The sequence below is a fragment of the Nannobrachium achirus genome (genome assembly GCF_963921795.1).
Source record: "Nannobrachium achirus genome assembly, chromosome: 10".
Classification (NCBI taxonomy): domain Eukaryota; kingdom Metazoa; phylum Chordata; class Actinopteri; order Myctophiformes; family Myctophidae; genus Nannobrachium; species Nannobrachium achirus.
This window is the reverse complement of record NC_137819.1, coordinates 66,318,813-66,336,312: the sequence shown is the minus strand read 5'-3', so window position 1 is coordinate 66,336,312 and position 17,500 is coordinate 66,318,813. Positions and strand designations below refer to the sequence as shown.

Sequence of the window (17,500 nt, the reverse complement as noted above, 5' to 3'; positions counted from 1 at the left end):
ATTTTTTTTGGATTCATTCTTAAAATCATTATGAATCTCCTCTCCGAGGTTTGAAACTGTAGCTCCTATGGTTTACGAGAGAAAAATACTTGAATGTGAGTTTTTGCAATTCCCATTATAAGTCAATGGGGAAAATTAATTCACTAATAAATTAATATCAATTAAACTATAGAACCTTTCTCTTAGCAAGTTACTAGCAGAGGATTCCCGAGTAAGCCGGTCGATTTGACATATGGCGCGAGTGTGTGGTGCAAAAACTGTGGGAGGAGTAGCGTGCCAAACTTTGAGGCTACATACAGACAGACAGACAGACAGACAGACACGGACGGACACACACACGGCCACGTATAGGGAGCTTGTGTTCCACACAGCTCCAAAAACATGTTATGGCCGTGCAGCAGGCAGCAGTTAGGAGGCGGGCCTAAAGAGTTGGAATCCATATATGGCCAAAACAGATGGCCAAGACAGCCCATATCTGTGTGGCTGGTTCTATAGACAGGGATATCCATATATGGCCATACAGGGGATTGTATGTAAGATGTCATAGACGTCATTGGACTTTCATTGGAATAACTGAGTAAGCATGTGTGGATCTCCATACAGTATATGGGTACCAGGGGTCTCCATATATGGGTAACTGGTCCTTTAGGGCGAGGTCGCTTTTCGGTGCCATGCCATTGGTCTGAAATCACATTGCTCCTACATCCTATTAGTCAGAATGTGGTGATGTTAACTTGGTGAAAAATACTATGCCTAAAACTAAACCTAACCTCAGTAAAACTATGCCTAAACCTAACCCTAACCCTAAAACCTAACCCTAACTAAATTCAGACTAATGAGATTTAGGACTAATGAGATTTCGGACTTTTGGACAGTCCCCCATTTTTCGCCCTTATAGGAGATTGATTCGGGCCCGACTCAATCTGGACAGAATCCTGTAGTGTGCGGAGTCCACGACTTTTTAAATGGTTTGGCGTGTGCATGTTTAGATGATCTGGTCAGAGAATCTTAAAGGATTATCCTGTAGTGTTTAATGCTACCCGATTCCAATGCCCTGATGATCTGCTAATGTAAGCCAGCTTTAGTGTGTCTTAAATGCACTGCTCCACTGAGAACTCATGAGTTAGATTTTTTTTACGTTGTCCTACGCCGGCACAAGGCCCGAGCAGCAGCGGTGGAGCCCTGCCGTTAGCCTCTTAGCCAAGGCCAGACAGCGAACGTTTAGTCCATGCCCTCCCCTCCCTCCATTAGTAAGGGGATTTTATAAGATATTTGACCAATCTGCGAAGTAAATCGTTACCAAGAAATGTCTTCACCAATGTGTTTCTAAAGGTGTGTAATAATATGTACTAAAAGGTTGAAATTCAACTCCCGGGGGAAACCTCATAAAAAAACTGATTTGTGTCTGTCCCATTAGTTTACTATACAGGAAAGAAATACACAAAATAAATCTGCTTTAAGTAGCATGTGAGGGGTCAATCTATGGGTTTTTCATGATGCTGAATCCATTGCAAGCATTTGTTTTGCACGAAAAACATTCCTTGGGCTAAAATCGGACCCACAAAACGATGGTTTAGTGATGAATCATCACTTTTCACCGTTTTGTGGTGGCCATTTGTCGCCCATGGAATGTTTTTCGTGCAAAACAAATGCTTGCAATGGATTCAGCATCATGGAAAAACCCCTAGTCTGACCCCTCACATGTTACTTAAAGCAGATTTATTTTTTGTATTTTTTCCTGTATAGTAAAGTTAATGGGACACAAACATGAATCATGTTTTTTATGAGGTTTCCCCCGGGAGTTGAATTTCAACCTTTTAGTACATATTATTACACACCTTTAGAAACACATTGGCGAAGAAATTTCTTGGTAACGATTTACTACATGCTGCCCTCTAGCTGGGCAGAGTGGTGGCAGCCATGCCAGCTCTGATGCCAGCCTCATCTACTGCCCGCAGTACCGCAGGTGCCTCAGTGAACAGACATTAGCTTAAACTCACTGCTGTGTGACAGACAGACAGACAGACAGACAGACAGACAGACAGACAGACAGACAGACAGACAGACAGACAGACAGACAGACAGACATTATCTTAAACTCACTGCTGTGTGACAGACAGACAGACAGACAGACAGACAGACAGACAGACAGACAGACAGACAGACATTATCTTAAACTCACTGCTGTGAGGCTCCTGGCAGCCTGACAGAGTTATGGACCATTCACCTCCACGTCGCCACCTGGAGGCCATTAGGGAGCTGACATGGTAAATGTCCCTGACACAAGGGGGGGGGGGGGGGTGTGTGTGTGTGTGTGTGTGTGTGTGTGTGTGTGTGTGTGTGTGTGTGTGTGTGTGTGTGTGTGTGTGTGTGTGTGTGTGTGTGTGTGTGTGTGTGTGTGTGTGTGTGTGTGTGTGTGTGTGTGTGTGTGGTAGTAGCCATACTTCCCCACACAAACATGGTAGAATATGAGTTTAATAAATAAATGCGAATAAATTATGACGTTCTGGTCCATATCGTCCTCCTATAACACTTTCCCCCGCCGTAATTAACATCCATTGTAAAGCGTTAGCCTACAAAACAAACCAGACGGAGTGACCCTTCGTCATCACACCGTGTTGCGCGTGCCAAAAGTGGCCGATCTACAAGCTCACAGCAGCTCGCATCTGCGACGCTGCAGGATGCAGTCTGCCCGGGGGACTCAACCCGGTGGCGGGCCGGCCGTCTCGGCTCGGGGACGCCCCTCGGGGCGCCTCGGCCGGGGTCGCTCGCTCTGTGCCCCCGCCGGGCTCACTTTCTCCGCGGCGGTGCGTCTCGACCGGCTCTGGGTTGGGATGAGTGTGCAGCGAGTCACAGCAGTGCCTTCACGTCTCTCGGTCAGAAAAGATCAGCCCAATCCCAGCTCTGTGCACGGTGTGCAAGCCCGCGGAAAGTGTTTACAGCAGGTCGGTCAGACGGACCCAGGCAGGATCTCCCAAGAATCGCATTTCATCAGTTTAATGGAAACGGGCTAAATTCGCTTTGTCTTAATACGCATTTCTGATAATTCGCTTCCCTAATTCGAATACGTTTATGGGAACATGGCTATAGCAGCCATAGTTCCGCCTCAAGTCGCGGTAGTAGAAACGGGCTCCTTAAATTCCCTAGTGTTTACTGACAGCTACATCTGTTTGATGGGTGGGGGGGCAGAGCTCAGTGCCAGCGCTACACAGATGGCACGACCGCCGGCACCCCCCCCCCCCACCCCCCCACAAAACAAACGTCCCTGCCATGCCCGCCATTGCCTGCCATGCGTGCCACCATGCCCGCCTCACTGCCACGAGCAAGCAGAAACATCCATTGTGGCACCGGTGGCACCACACACACACACACACGCACACGCACGCGCACGCACACGCACACGCACACGCACACGCACACGCACGCACACGCACACACACACACACAGTGAGGCAGCGGAGCGGAAAGGCCATCAGTGCTCCTATTGGGGAGAAAAAATACATTGCCATGCAGAGAAATGTTCAGCATTGAATTGTTTTAACTCATATGCTGCTATTTTAAACATAGGCTGAACTGTTTTCCTGCCAAATTGTCCTTACCTTTTAACGTGGGCACGTGCACGCATCGTGCACGATCTGTGCGCGACTCATCTAGTAGACGTGTAGACTCGGTGACAGCTTTCGAATAAAAAAACCCCATTGAAATAGACATATCCCTTGCCACGCTGTATCCCTGCTGTATCCGCCAGTGTTTACATAAAAAAAACATTGGAAACAGCCAGCTGTGCGTTATGGTAACACGTGGACACGTTCGCGCACATAGCAGACGATATGTGCGCAGATCATATGCCAGGCGGGTAAAAGAATCAAACAGCTACAACAACAAAAAATACCATTCTATGGCCGTGCAGTCAGCTCACTTGTTTACAATGAAAAGCTATGCGAACGGAGCTGCGACTGGACCTCAGACCGGATATGGAAACCTAGATCCGGTCCATACGGGAAATACGACCGGATACAGTTAGGAGGCAGGCCTAAAGAGCCAGAATCGGCTATGATCAGCGACCATACTTTTAATCGTTTCATAATGATTAAAGCTAATTAAATCTTCGGGCTCCTCGGGCATCGCAGAGTGGTACAGCGGAAAATCTCCGGTTTCGACGGGGATCGCAGGAAATGAGTTAATTGTGATTATTTTATGGCATACGGCTCATGAATATAAAAAATCCACAGGCCTATATTTCAAATTATTACAGGAGACCATCTCAAAACAAGGATTTATAATAGAGAAATGTCAACCTTCTGAAGTCACAGTTGATTGAAGTTTTCTTGCTGCTTAGCAGAAATGACATTTATAAAATATATTTTCATGAACGGAAATGCCAGCTTCCATTACTGGCCGTTCAGGAGCTGTAGTTCCAGACTCTATACAGCAGGGGTTTTCAAAGTGGGTGACGGGGCACCCTGGGGTGCCGTGACGGCAGTCCAGGGGTGCCGCGAGATCATTTGATAATATTTGGAATTTATTTGGACACTTGAAAAAATATTTAGTATCATTTTAAACTTGAAGTACAAAGTTATTTTCAGTCAGTTCTAACCAAAATGGCTGTTATCTCAACGTTTTCCTCACAACATAATCACTAAAATACTGTCACTGTCGGGCAGAAACCTCGTATCTCCAAGTTTCATGTCTATCTTTCAATGTCTATCTCTTTTGCCCTGCTTCATCATGCAAGACTGTCGCACAAAACTAGTGAAAACAGCAGATCTAGTGTGCTTGTAGATCTGCTGTTTTCACTAGTTTAGTACATTTTATAGATGATAAATACAAAACGAACGGTTTTGGACATACAAGGTTTCCACCCGCCAACGACAATATGCTATAAATATAAGGTGCTGGGAGTGAAAATTATAATGTAGGGGTGCCTCGGATTAAAACAATATTCATGGGGTGCCCTGAGACAAAAAGGTTTGGGAACCCCTGATCTATAACATTCAGAGATTGTGGAATAGAGATTAATTGGACGCAGACATCAGAAGGCTTATATCAGTAGTTGTACAGGACTTGTAACAGAGTATTTCTACATTGCAGCATTGATTATTTTACTCAGGTAAATCGTGTGTGTCTCTCCTCACTCCAGACAGAGTGTTAGCTGTCATCACAGAGCTGTACAGTAAGTTATGACAGCGATATAAAGCCTTATGCTCCCCCCTCTCTGTGGACATTAACCAGCCATGGCTCTGTGTGTCTGTAATGCATTACAACGATGTATCTGCTCATGCTAACGCTCATTAGCCTGCGCTGCCAGGCGGGGGGGGAGGGGGGGGGGGGGGAGATTGATGGCCCAGGGGGCGTAGCGATGCACTCATCAAACTAACACTCTGCCTACACCAGTAAGACTCCCTAATCGGGAGATCAGCGACCGTTAGGTCGCAGCGTGATTTTAGGCCAAAATGTGTAGGAGAAGTGTCCAAAAATGTGTTTGTAAAAATCGGCCTGATGGTGGCGCTATATGGGACAGATCCATGTTGATGAGATGAGTGTAGCCATACTGTGTACCGATTTGCGTGATTTTAGGGCAAAATCTGTAGGAGCAGTGTCCAAAAATGTGTTTTTCAAGAATCGGCCTCATGGTGGTGCTAGAAGAGGGCCATGTGAGAATTGATGGGTGGAGGTTGTGGTTTGGCAGGCAAGGAGTGTGTGTGCAAGATTTGGCATGGATCGGGGCAAGGGTTGCGGAGATATGAGCAGGGCAAAAGTGTGACGTGTGACGTGTGACGGACGGACAGACAGACAGACAGACAGACAGACAGACAGACAGCCGGTGGAGGTTTTGGTAGTAAGTGCGGTCGCAATCACATCTGACTGACTGACTGACTGACTGGCTGGCTGGCTGGCTGGCTGGCTGGCTGGCTGCATCCCTTCAGATTAAAAGGCAGTAGTTGTGTTAATTGCGACCGTCAGGGAGCAGTTTACTATGAAAACCTCCACCGTCCGTCCGTCCGTCCGTCCGTCCGTCCGTCCGTCCGTCACACCTTTGTGACCATCAACAAACGTCACACCTTTGTTGATGTTTAAATCGAAGAGTCTTGGTCAAATACTTCTGTTGGTTTCTGCACTGATCATTTATACAATTCAGCTGTGTTTGCTCGTGTCATCATGATGAGGTCATAAATCAGCCATGCCCAAATATAGATTTTACGGGTTTACATGCTTACTCAGTTATTCGTTATGTGAAAGTCCTATGACGTCTATGATATCTGACATCATCATACATACATTCCCTTTTATGCCCATAAATGGAGATCCCCTCTGTAGAACCAGCCACTGACATCACTGTAATGTCAGGGGAACCAAATCCCTTTTATGCCCATATATGGAGATCCCTGTGATGCCAGGGGAACCAAATCCCTTTTATGCCCATATATGGAGATATGGAGATCCCCGTGTTGCCAGGGTAACCAAATCCATTTTATGCCCATATATGGAGATCCCTGTGATGCCAGGGGAACCAAATCCCTTTTACGCCCATATATGGAGATCCCTTATGTCATCAATATTAAGCCCATATCTGTGAATATCTTTGGGTACCAGATGTCTCCATATATGGTTAAATGGTCCGATATACATCACTGGCCAGAAGACCAAGAAATGGTGCAACCTCGCCCTTTGCTTTTCTCCCTATAGGCATCTTACTGGTAGGTAGTTTAATGAGGAATGCAGTATGGTGGTAGGTAGGTAGTTATGGCCTTTGATGTAAGATTTTCACTTTCTAGGATAACTATATTTGCTATTCCCAGATGATGCCCTTTTAGGGTACCCCTCATGCCCATATATGGAGATCCCCAGGCTTTACTAATTAACATAAGTTTTATGCCTATATATGGAGATCATTGTCCCAATGTCATCAGATATATGGGCATAAATGGACACAGGCAAACTAGATGGGCTGTATGGATATCCAGATGTGTGATGTAAGTGTTTTATTCCAAATGTGGCACCCCACAGACATATTTCCAGAAACAAAATCCCTTTCATGCCCATATATGGAGATTTCTGATGTCATCAATCCCAGGCCCTGTAAAAAACATGGTTGCTATGGTATGAGCAACTTATGTCTCCATATATGGAGATTCAACTTCAATGAGTAACCATGGCAAACTGTCAACTGCCCGTATGTCTTGATAATTGGTAAAACAAACTTTTGGCCTATTTGTGGAGATAAGCGACCAACGGTCGCTTATCTCCCGATTAGGGAGTCTTACTGGTAATAAGTGTCAGTAGGCTACATACAGTGTATTCCATTCCTCCCATAAAGAACATAGGTCATCCATCTAGGTCAACATGCTGCTGTACGACCACTCAATAATGACAGCAATGTTCATGTCACTGTCACACCATGCATTCTGCTTAAACGTGCTCTCTCTGTGTGTGTGTGTGTGTGTGTGTGTGTGTGTGTGTGTGTGTGTGTGTGTGTGTGTGTGTGCGTGTGTGCGTGCGTGCGTGCGTGCGTGCGTGCGTGCGTGGGTGCGTGCCTACGTGCGTGCGTGCCTACGTGCGTGCGTGCGTGGGTGCGTGCCTACGTGCGTGCGTGCCTACGTGCGTGCGTGCGTGCCTGCGTGCGTGCGTGCCTACGTGCGTGCGTGCCTACGTGCGTGCCTACATGCGTGCGTGCCTACGTGCGTGCCTACGTGCGTGCGTGCTCAAAGCATTCAGACGTTGGCTGGCTGTGAGGAGACATTAGAGGAGGTGCAGAGTAGATGGTCTCCATCCAGTAATTGATTCATTACGTAGACTATGTAGACCAGTTGAATGAGACCACACATATAATATTTCACACACACAGCACGAAGCTGCCATGAGAGAACACACCACATGGAAAAACTCTCCTCTAACTCAAAAAAATAGGCCAGAAGTTCCAAAAATGTAACTTTTTCTTCACTGATGAAAATGAAATAAAGGCGTTTTATTTTCTAGATCGCTTACTGTATGTACAGAGCATAGGAAATATAGCAGGATTTATTCACAGGAAAAGCTTCGACCACAAAATACTGTATATATATATATGTATATATATATATATATATATATATATATACATATACGTTCGTTCTTTTCTCTCTTATTTTTTCTTATTTTTTCGGGGGGGTTATTTAACTGTGAGGATTATAACAGGTAGATGCTATGAACATTCTAACAGACAGATATTATAAAGTCATTATTTCAGCAGGTTATAGAAATGATAATAGACGTTATAATCATTGTAACAGACAGATATTATAAAGTCATTATTTCAGCAGGTTATAGAAATGATAATAGACGTTATAATCATTGTAACAGACAGATATTATAAAGTCATCATTTCAGCAGGTTATAGAAATGATAATAGACGTTATAATCATTGTAACAGACAGATATTATAAAGTCATTATTTCAGCAGGTTATAGAAATGATAATAGACGTTATAATCATTGTACCAGACAGATATTATAAAGTCATCATTTCAGCAGGTTATAGAAATGATAATAGACGTTATAATCATTGTAACAGACAGATATTATAAAGTCATTATTTCAGCAGGTTATAGAAACGATAATAGACGTTATAATCATTGTACCAGACAGATATTATAAAGTCATCATTTCAGCAGGTTATAGAAATGATAATAGACGTTATAATCATTGTAACAGACAGATATTATAAAGTCATCATTTCAGCAGGTTATATAAATGATAATAGACGTTATAATCATTGTAACAGACAGATATTATAAAGTCATTATTTCAGCAGGTTATATAAATGATAATAGACGTTATAATCATTGTAACAGACAGATATTATAAAGTCATTATTCCAGCAGGTTATATAAATGATAATAGACGTTATAATCATTGTAACAGACAGATATTATAAAGTCATTATTCCAGCAGGTTATAGAAATGATAATAGACGTTATAATCATTGTACCAGACAGATATTATAAAGTCATCATTTCAGCAGGTTATAGAAATGATAATAGACGTTATAATCATTGTAACAGACAGATATTATAAAGTCATCATTTCAGCAGGTTATAGAAATGATAATAGACGTTATAATCATTGTAACAGACAGATATTATAAAGTCATCATTTCAGCAGGTTATAGAAATGATAATAGACGTTATAATCATTGTACCAGACAGATATTATAAAGTCATTATTTCAGCAGGTGCAGAAGGTGGCTGTTTTCCCAGAGACAGTTTAGCCTGCAGCTCATTTCTGGATGTTTTCTACAGCCAGAGATCATCTCTCTGTCTCAGAATCAGTGGTGAAAGTGAGCCGGAACGGCCGGAACCCCCGTTCCGTTAAAACATTTGGGGCCGGAACGGCGTTCCGTTAAGAAGAGGAGAAGCCAGCTGTCAAAATCCCATGTTAAATAGCCAGCCACAAACGCACGTCCAGGAAGAAAACAATAGCCTATACTAAAGTCAGATTAACATACAGTACACAAGTGTTACTAGTTATATTTTCTGATAAAGTGCTTCTAAATTATTCCCGTGGATTTGTGTAGGTCAGGGTGATCCAGTCTGTTTGCGTTTCAGTGTTTGTTTGACACGGAGCGAGTGGGTGGGACGTTCGTGAACGAATCGAGTCTTTTGAACGGCTCTTTGAAATGAACGATATGATTCGGTTCAAAGTAGGGAGCCGTTCCTTTCTAATGAACAGTGGTGGGAAAATTACTCAATTTCTTTAGAAATATCAATACTGCAATCAAGTAGAAGTTTGGAATGTTAATGTACTTGAGTAGTAGAAGTATCAAAATGTAGGCCTACGTCTTTTGAACGGCTCTTTGAAAGGAACGGATCCCAGAGATCCGGCTCACTTCAAAGAGCCATAAATCCCATCTCTAGGAGGACTCGTGTCTGTGCCTGCATGCGGCAATACATGCAGAATAGACCAAAATGATTCAATTCTGCATCTGGAAATGGGAGATGTAGTGGAGTAGAATTAAAAGTATTGGAAATACTCCATTTTGTAGGTCTACTTAGTTACTTTAGATAACTGGTTATAATAATATTAATAATAATATGGGTAATAATATAATAAATATAATAATAATATATATATATATATATATATGCTTACCCTTCTGTATGGAACAATGAACAATATGAAGAGGCTTATTATAAAAGGGCAGCAGGTGGGCCTCCCAAAATGCAGTTTTCTATGCATTTCAGGGGTTTTGGGGGATTAGAGCCTCCCAATTTTTTTTCAATTTATGACAGTTCCGGCAAGAATTTCAAACCACTTTCACCACTGCTCAGAATGAAGACTAACACAGATCTGTGTCCTTTTCGTTGCTGCTTGGCGTATTTTTACTTTTTGTGTGTTTTCTTTAATTGATCATAACTACAACGACACACATAAACAGCAAATGCAGCAGATCTGCAAGCTCGAAACGCGAAGTGGTGCGTTTTGATGTGGGCCAGAAACCTTGTATAACAGTATATGGAGTACAGACAGTATATGAGGCACTGTCCCTCTGACTCCTTCTGCCCCCAAAACATAAGTGTGTTCATGGGCTTTTAGGCAGAGTAATAGTAGTCATACCAGTTTGTTTTGGCTCTGAAGCTTAGTTTTACCGTGACATTAAGCACTGAGTGAGGAGGTTAAAGAGTAGGTTGGAGTCCAAAAGATTACAACATACTGTATATTTACTGTATGATCAAATGTTGGTCCAGGAAACGAGTCACAGATTTAAAGTGTTATTCAGTTTGTGTATGTGTGTGTGTGTGTGTGTGCGTGTGTGTGTGTGTGTGTGTGTGTGTGTGGGTGTGCGTGTGCGTGTGCGTGTGCGTGTGCGTGCGTGCGTGCGTGTGAACACTTGATACTGCCTTTCACAAACCCATTCAAGCTGTAATCCTTCCTCTCTCTCTCTCTCTCTCTCTCTCTCTCTCTCTCTTCCTCTCTCTCTCTCTCTCTCTCTCTCTCTCTCTCTCTCTCTCTCTCTCTCTCTCTCTCTCTCTCTCTACCACATCCATACAAGGCATTTCCTCCTCTTTAACAGGAAGTAGGCCAACGTTTACAAAGCTTCATAAATATTCTCATTTCTTCATGGTTTGTAACGCGGGGCGCTGAGGCGTGAAGGCTATTTATTTAGTTTAGTTTAGTTGTGTTGATGTAAACTAGGGCAGCGCGTACTGTATGGCTGTTAAGTTGTCTTGAAGGAAGCAGGGACCCCTGGTAAACAATGTAGGCATTTAGCAGACGCTCTTAAATGCATTTGATGGATGTAAACTTGATCGTTGTACTTGGTCTGCTCCTTTTTTTCCTCCACACCCTCAGAACAGATGAATCTAAGGAGCGTGTGGGATTCGCACCGCGACACACCAGCGTTCTGTGGATTCCTCTATACTTTGATAAATAATTGGAATTGATTAACATCACACAGACAGACATTCCATTAATTAATAGTTAGAAAATGGAAACAGATATTTCTCTCAAAGCTAGAAAATAATTTTATAACAATAAATGTACCCCCATTGATTCCGGTTTACCCCCATTGATACATTTCATCCATCCATCCATCCATCCATCCATCTTCAACCGCTTATCCGGAATCGGGTCGCGGGGGTAACAGTTCCAACTGAGACTTCCAGATTTCCTTATCCTGAGCAACTTCCTCCACTCCCTCAGGGAGTATACCAAGGCGTTCCCAAGCCATGTTTGGAGATATAATCCCTCCATCTGGTCTTTGGTCTGCCACGGGGTCTCCTCCCAGTGGGACGTGCATCGAGGACCTTCCTAGGAAGGCGCTCGGGGGGCATCCGTACTAGATGCCCCAACCACCTAAGCTGACTCCTTTCCAAGTGTAGGAGCAGCGGTTCTACTCCAAGTCTCTCTCGGGTGACTGAACTTCTCACCCTATCTCTAAGGGAGATACCAGCCACCCGTCTGAGGAAACCCATTTCGGCCACTTTGTACCCTTGACCTTATACTTTGGGTCATGACCCACACTTCATGACCATAGGTGAGAGTAGGAAGGAAGATTGCTCGGTAGACAGAGAGTTTTGCCTTCCGGCTCAACTCTTTTTTCCTGACTAAAATCAAATGATTGTCTTGGGAATGCTACAAATACAAACAAATATTATTGAACTCAGGTCTCCATGGCGTGAGTAATCAATAGGAAAAAAAAAAATCATTTGGGGGGAGAACTACTCCTTTAGATGAAAAAGCTAATTAGAAGAGGTGATCTGAGACTAACATGTTTGAGAAGCACGGCTGTAGAGAAGGATGATAGTGTAATAATTAATGAATCTAATCAGCCTGGTTGGTTTATCATAAGAAGACCCCCTGCTGTGTCCCCACTTCAAAGATGATCTGACGCCTTAATGACCCCCCCCCCCCCCCCCCCCCCACCTCTCCCCCCTCACAACTAGTTCATGGACATAACGGAGGCTTCTAAATATAAACCAGTAAGACTCCCTAATCGGGAGATAAGCGTGATTTTAGGGCAAAATCTGTAGGAGCAGTGTCCAAAAATGTGTTTGAAAAAATCGTCCTGGTGGTGGCGCTATATGGGACAGATCCATGTTGAAGACATGAGTGTAGACCGATTTGCGTGATTTTAGGGCAAAATCTGTAGGAGCATATGTTTTGCAAGAATGGGCCTCATGGTGGCGCTAGAAGAGGGCCATGTGAGAAATGAGGCGTGGAGTTTGGCAGCCAAGGAGTATGTGTGCAACGTTTGGCATGGATAGGGGCAACAGTGGCGGAGATATGAGCAGGGGAAAAGTGTGACGTGTGACGTGACAGACGGACGGACTGACGGACAGACAGCCGGTGGAGGTTTTGATAGTAACTGCAACCTGACGGTCGCAACAACTAGTTTATGGACATAACAGAGGCTTCCATGTGTTAAAGTGAAGATCATATTTTAACTAATTTTCATTTCCCAGGGTTAGGGTTGATCCAGGCCGCCACGACTCGAGAAACCAGATAATTTAATTTGATTTCATTTATTATAAAAAATAATCCAAAATTGGATCGCCGATCGGTGTCCTAATATTTCCCAGTTTGTTTACTTCTGGGTTTTTAGGCCGGTGACCCGGAACTGGAAGTGGTGACCTGGAACCTTGTTAGTTTACATTCTAAACCCACGCTGTTTTTCACGAACAGCGTGCACAGAACGCCATAATCATGTGTTAAAGTAGACCTGTAACCACTTCAACCATAACTGTATGCTTTAACTTAAAAAAATAGCAGATTATACAAGCTCACATCGAGCTTGTAGATCTCCAATTTTGGAGAAATCTAGATTTTAATTTTTTTAATCTTTGAATAATATTCAAAGATAAAAAAATATATATATATCCTTCTAAAAGCGAACATTTGTAACTCAAATATGTGCTTCTGGGGGGTCCCTGGAACAACATATTTTGAAATGGGGGTCCGCGAACAAATGCATATAATTTTGGGGGTCCTGACAAGGAGAAGAAGGATTTATACAAGACATTTATAGAAATCGGGTCAAACATATTCAAATACTTGCACTTGCATTTTCACGATTTTTCCATAAATAGCAGATGAGCTTGTAGATCTGCTATTTTTTGATAGTTAAAGCATAACATAATAATCTTTTAACCTTTAATGGTCTCGTCATGTGTTGAACTTCTCCATCATCAGAAGCAGCCTGCAGGAGCAGAACCAGATAACAAGTCAGAAAGGTTTTCAGCTGCAGTGAGGATTTGACTGAATCTGTCCTTATGTGTGCTCAGCAGTGCACACATGCACACGTGCACGCACGCACGCACGCACGCACGCATGCACGCACACACACACACACACACACGTGACGTTGGTAGACTACGGTATTGGTGTGTGAGGTCATGAAAATGTTGCAGATTCTTGCTGTTTTGAAAGCTTTTCCATCAGAGAGGGAAAGAAGCTTTTTCCACTAGCTCTCTCACACGCACACACGCACACACACACACACACACACACACACACACACACACACACACACACACACACACACACACACACACACACACACACACACACACACTCACACACACATGCAACTATGTAGTTTGCGCTACACTGTAAAAGAAATTACATATGTGCGCGCATGCACCCATGCTCACACGTGCACACACACGTGCGCACACGCACCCATGCACCCACACACACACACACACACACACACACACACACACACACACACACACACACACACACACACACACACTCACACACACATGCAACTATGTAGTTTGCGCTACACTGTAAAAGAAATTACATACGTTGAAATATGGGGATATGAGGTTTGAGGACAGCAGTTCTTAATTATTGATGAAATTGTCAATGTATGGCATGGACCGGGGCAACAGTGGCGGAGATATGAGTAGAGGAAAAGTGTAACGTGACGGAGAGACTGACAAACAGACTGACTGACTGACTGACAGACAGACAGACAGCCGGTGAAGGTTTTGATAGTAACTGCGACCTGACGGTCGCAATAAGTACGTTTTACCAATTCTAGAGGGTACCAGATATGCAGCTCAGCAAATAAAAGCTGAATTAAATCTCTGTTCCAGCAGTACATTGACCCTGTGGGGAGAAGAGTGTTCCGCCCTTCTAAAATCACATTCTGAAACCATACAGCTCTTATAGAAACAACATACGTATAATAGTGTGCATGTTGTTGGAGGTTTTTTAAAAGGGTGCAACTTGTCCAATTTCCATATAAAATCCTACTTTACAAAGTGTGGACTCCTCTTCTCCTCCTGGAGCAGAATATTCAAAGTCCTCCTCCTGTTTAACGCTGGGAATCCAGCGGAGCGGAGCGGAACGGATGGGGGGAATGAGTTTGGTGTTGCAGGACTCAGAGTGTAGTTTGGCTCAAGGAGACAGCCAGACACTGTGACTGTAAGCATGCATGTCAACAGACAGGCTCTCACCAGGGACGTGCTGGGCCCCTGATTCAGCCCGGGAAAAAGAGTTGGAGAGGCCCTCATTGCAGCGTTATAGAGAGAGATCTCTCTCTATAGCGCTGCTGCTGCTACTCAAAGATTTGCCATTTCAGATCATGACAAGTGACAAGCCAGTGGGACAATTACTGTACATGAGTTATATTTCATCGTTGTCGTTGTCGGGTGGAAACCGTTTGTTTTGTATTTATCATTTTAGAAATGATTTAAACTAGTGAAAACAGCAGATCTACAAGCACACAACGCCTCGCACCGCGAGGCGTTGTGTGCTTGTAGATCTGCTGTTTCCACTACTTTTGTGCGACGGCCTTGTATGATGTGAAGCAGGGCTTTGCTTTGCGAAAAAATGTACACATTTGAAACTTGGAGATACAAGGTTTCTGCCCGACGGTGACGATTTACTTTGTTGACCGCCCAGCCCCCAAAATGGAACGAAGGGAGGCAGATTTTATTTTTAATTTTTTCCTAATGGCCGGCCTGGACCGGCCGGGAATGAACCGGCAGTTCGGGAGTTGTCCCGCTTTTCCCAGTGGCCAGCACGTCCCTGACTGTAAGCATGCGTGTCAACAGACAGGGTCTCAGCCTCTGTTGGGGTCTTGAGGGCTCTGTGATGGGGAGGGGGGGGGGGGGGGGGGGGGTCTGGGATGGGATGGAGGATGAATGTGATGATGTCCCCTCGCTGCAGGGGGCGACATAATCATCACTACCGTGACGCTAAGCCTTAATCCTCAGCACTGGAGCAAGCATTCCTTTATTTACAGTAAAAGTACCAAAGTATGGGTGACATATTATGCTTAAAGTGACAAAAGTAAAAGCACTGGTTATGCATACTGTATGTCCCATTTCAAAATTTGTCTAAAAACATATGATTAAAATATATAAGCTCATGATGCGTTGCGATTGGATTCGTGTTTCTGTGCTTCTATAGATTGATGATTTTCTGTGTAGACAAAGTATGTAAATATGAATTGATTGATTCATTTGATTGAAGACTTTATTAGAAGTTTGCATAGAAAAAGGTACAGTTTCATGACGGTACAGTTCACAGGTACAAGGTCAACTAAAAGGAGATCCTAGAAAGCACCTGGCTTATTTCCACAGGAAACCATTAAGCATCTCATATAACATTGAATGACAGACGGATAGAACTCTGCAGTAGATAGTAAAAAAAAAAAGAACAGTGCAGGAAAATATATACAATTAGGACTTAATTGTTTAATATATATTTTGTTATAATCTACATGTGGCGGAGAGAGTCTCGGCCCCATCCTGAAGCCTCAAAAAGTCTAGTATCTCCCTCGTTCCATAGGGATATCCCTTTGGACCTCCTTCATGCCAGAGCCTAGAGGGCTCTGCTTCACGCTATTGGGAGAAAACCTGTAGACTGAAACATATTTTTTACGGGGCGACGCAGGGGGCCTCATCTGCCTGTGGGGCTCGATGCAACTGCGTAGTCTGCAAAGTCTGCTTAGTCTGCGTAGTCTGCAAAGTCTGCTTAGTCTGCGTAGTCTGCAAAGTCTGCTTAGTCTGCGTAGTCTGCAAAGTCTGCTTAGTCTGCGTAGTCTGCAAAGTCTGCTTAGTCTGCGTAGTCTGCAAAGTCTGCTTAGTCTGCGTAGTCTGCAAAGTCTGCTTAGTCTGCGTAGTCTGCAAAGTCTGCTTAGTCTGCGTAGTCTGCAAAGTCTGCTTAGTCTGCGTAGTCTGCAAAGTCTGCTTAGGCCCCGGCTACACGGAGCTGGATTGTTGCTGGATTGTTGATATCTAGACACTTTTTTGTGCTGTTGGGGCATGTAGCCACACGAAGCTGGATAGTTTGGCAGTGAATCTGGATAGTTTTCAATCCGGATAAATAAGTGGAGACACTGAAAACTATCCGCTTCACTGGATCCGTGTAGTCAAGATAGGCGGATATTTCTGAAGACAATGACATCACCGTAATCTTCGCGCATGCCCATTGATTCTTTTGGCATGTAACACGAATCCCAGTCAACACTCTCTTGTGCTCTCATGGCCTTGTATTGTACGGCGATATTAAGCAGCAACTCAACCTCATCGTCGGTCCATATAAAAATGTTATCACTTTTTTCACTTTTATCTTTTTTCTTCTTGCTCTCCATGACTTCACTCACGTGTTTTCAGTAGCTGTTTGTTTTTGTTTTTGATTCACTGCCGGTGTTCCGGCTTAGTACTGCGCATGCTGAGATGCTGAGCCTATTCTTCTATGGTAGAGCACTCTGGGTATTACTTATCCCTTACCACCACGGCGCCACCTACTGGCCTGGCATGCTTGTTGGAGCCTATAATTATAGACCTCCCTCCATGCCTCCCTCTAGTGGAGGTCTGGGGACTCATATTTTAGACCTAGATATCCAGCTCCGTGTGGACCTAGATAGTTTTCTATCTGGATATCAACAATCTATCTGGATATCAACAATCCAGCTCCGTGTAGCCGGGGAGTCTGCGTAGTCTGCAAAGTCTGCTTAGTCTGCGTAGTCTGCAAAGTCTGCTTAGTCTGCGTAGTCTGCAAAG

The 17,500-nt window shown here is 43.9% G+C and overlaps 1 protein-coding gene across 1 annotated transcript in view; it reads left to right on the top strand.

Moving 5' to 3' along the window:
• LOC308293232 (retinoic acid receptor beta-like) overlaps positions 1-17,500 on the top strand; it is a gene marked incomplete at both ends in the record, with an annotated part of 170,317 nt that overhangs the window by 112,328 nt on the left and 40,489 nt on the right. The window lies entirely within an intron of this gene.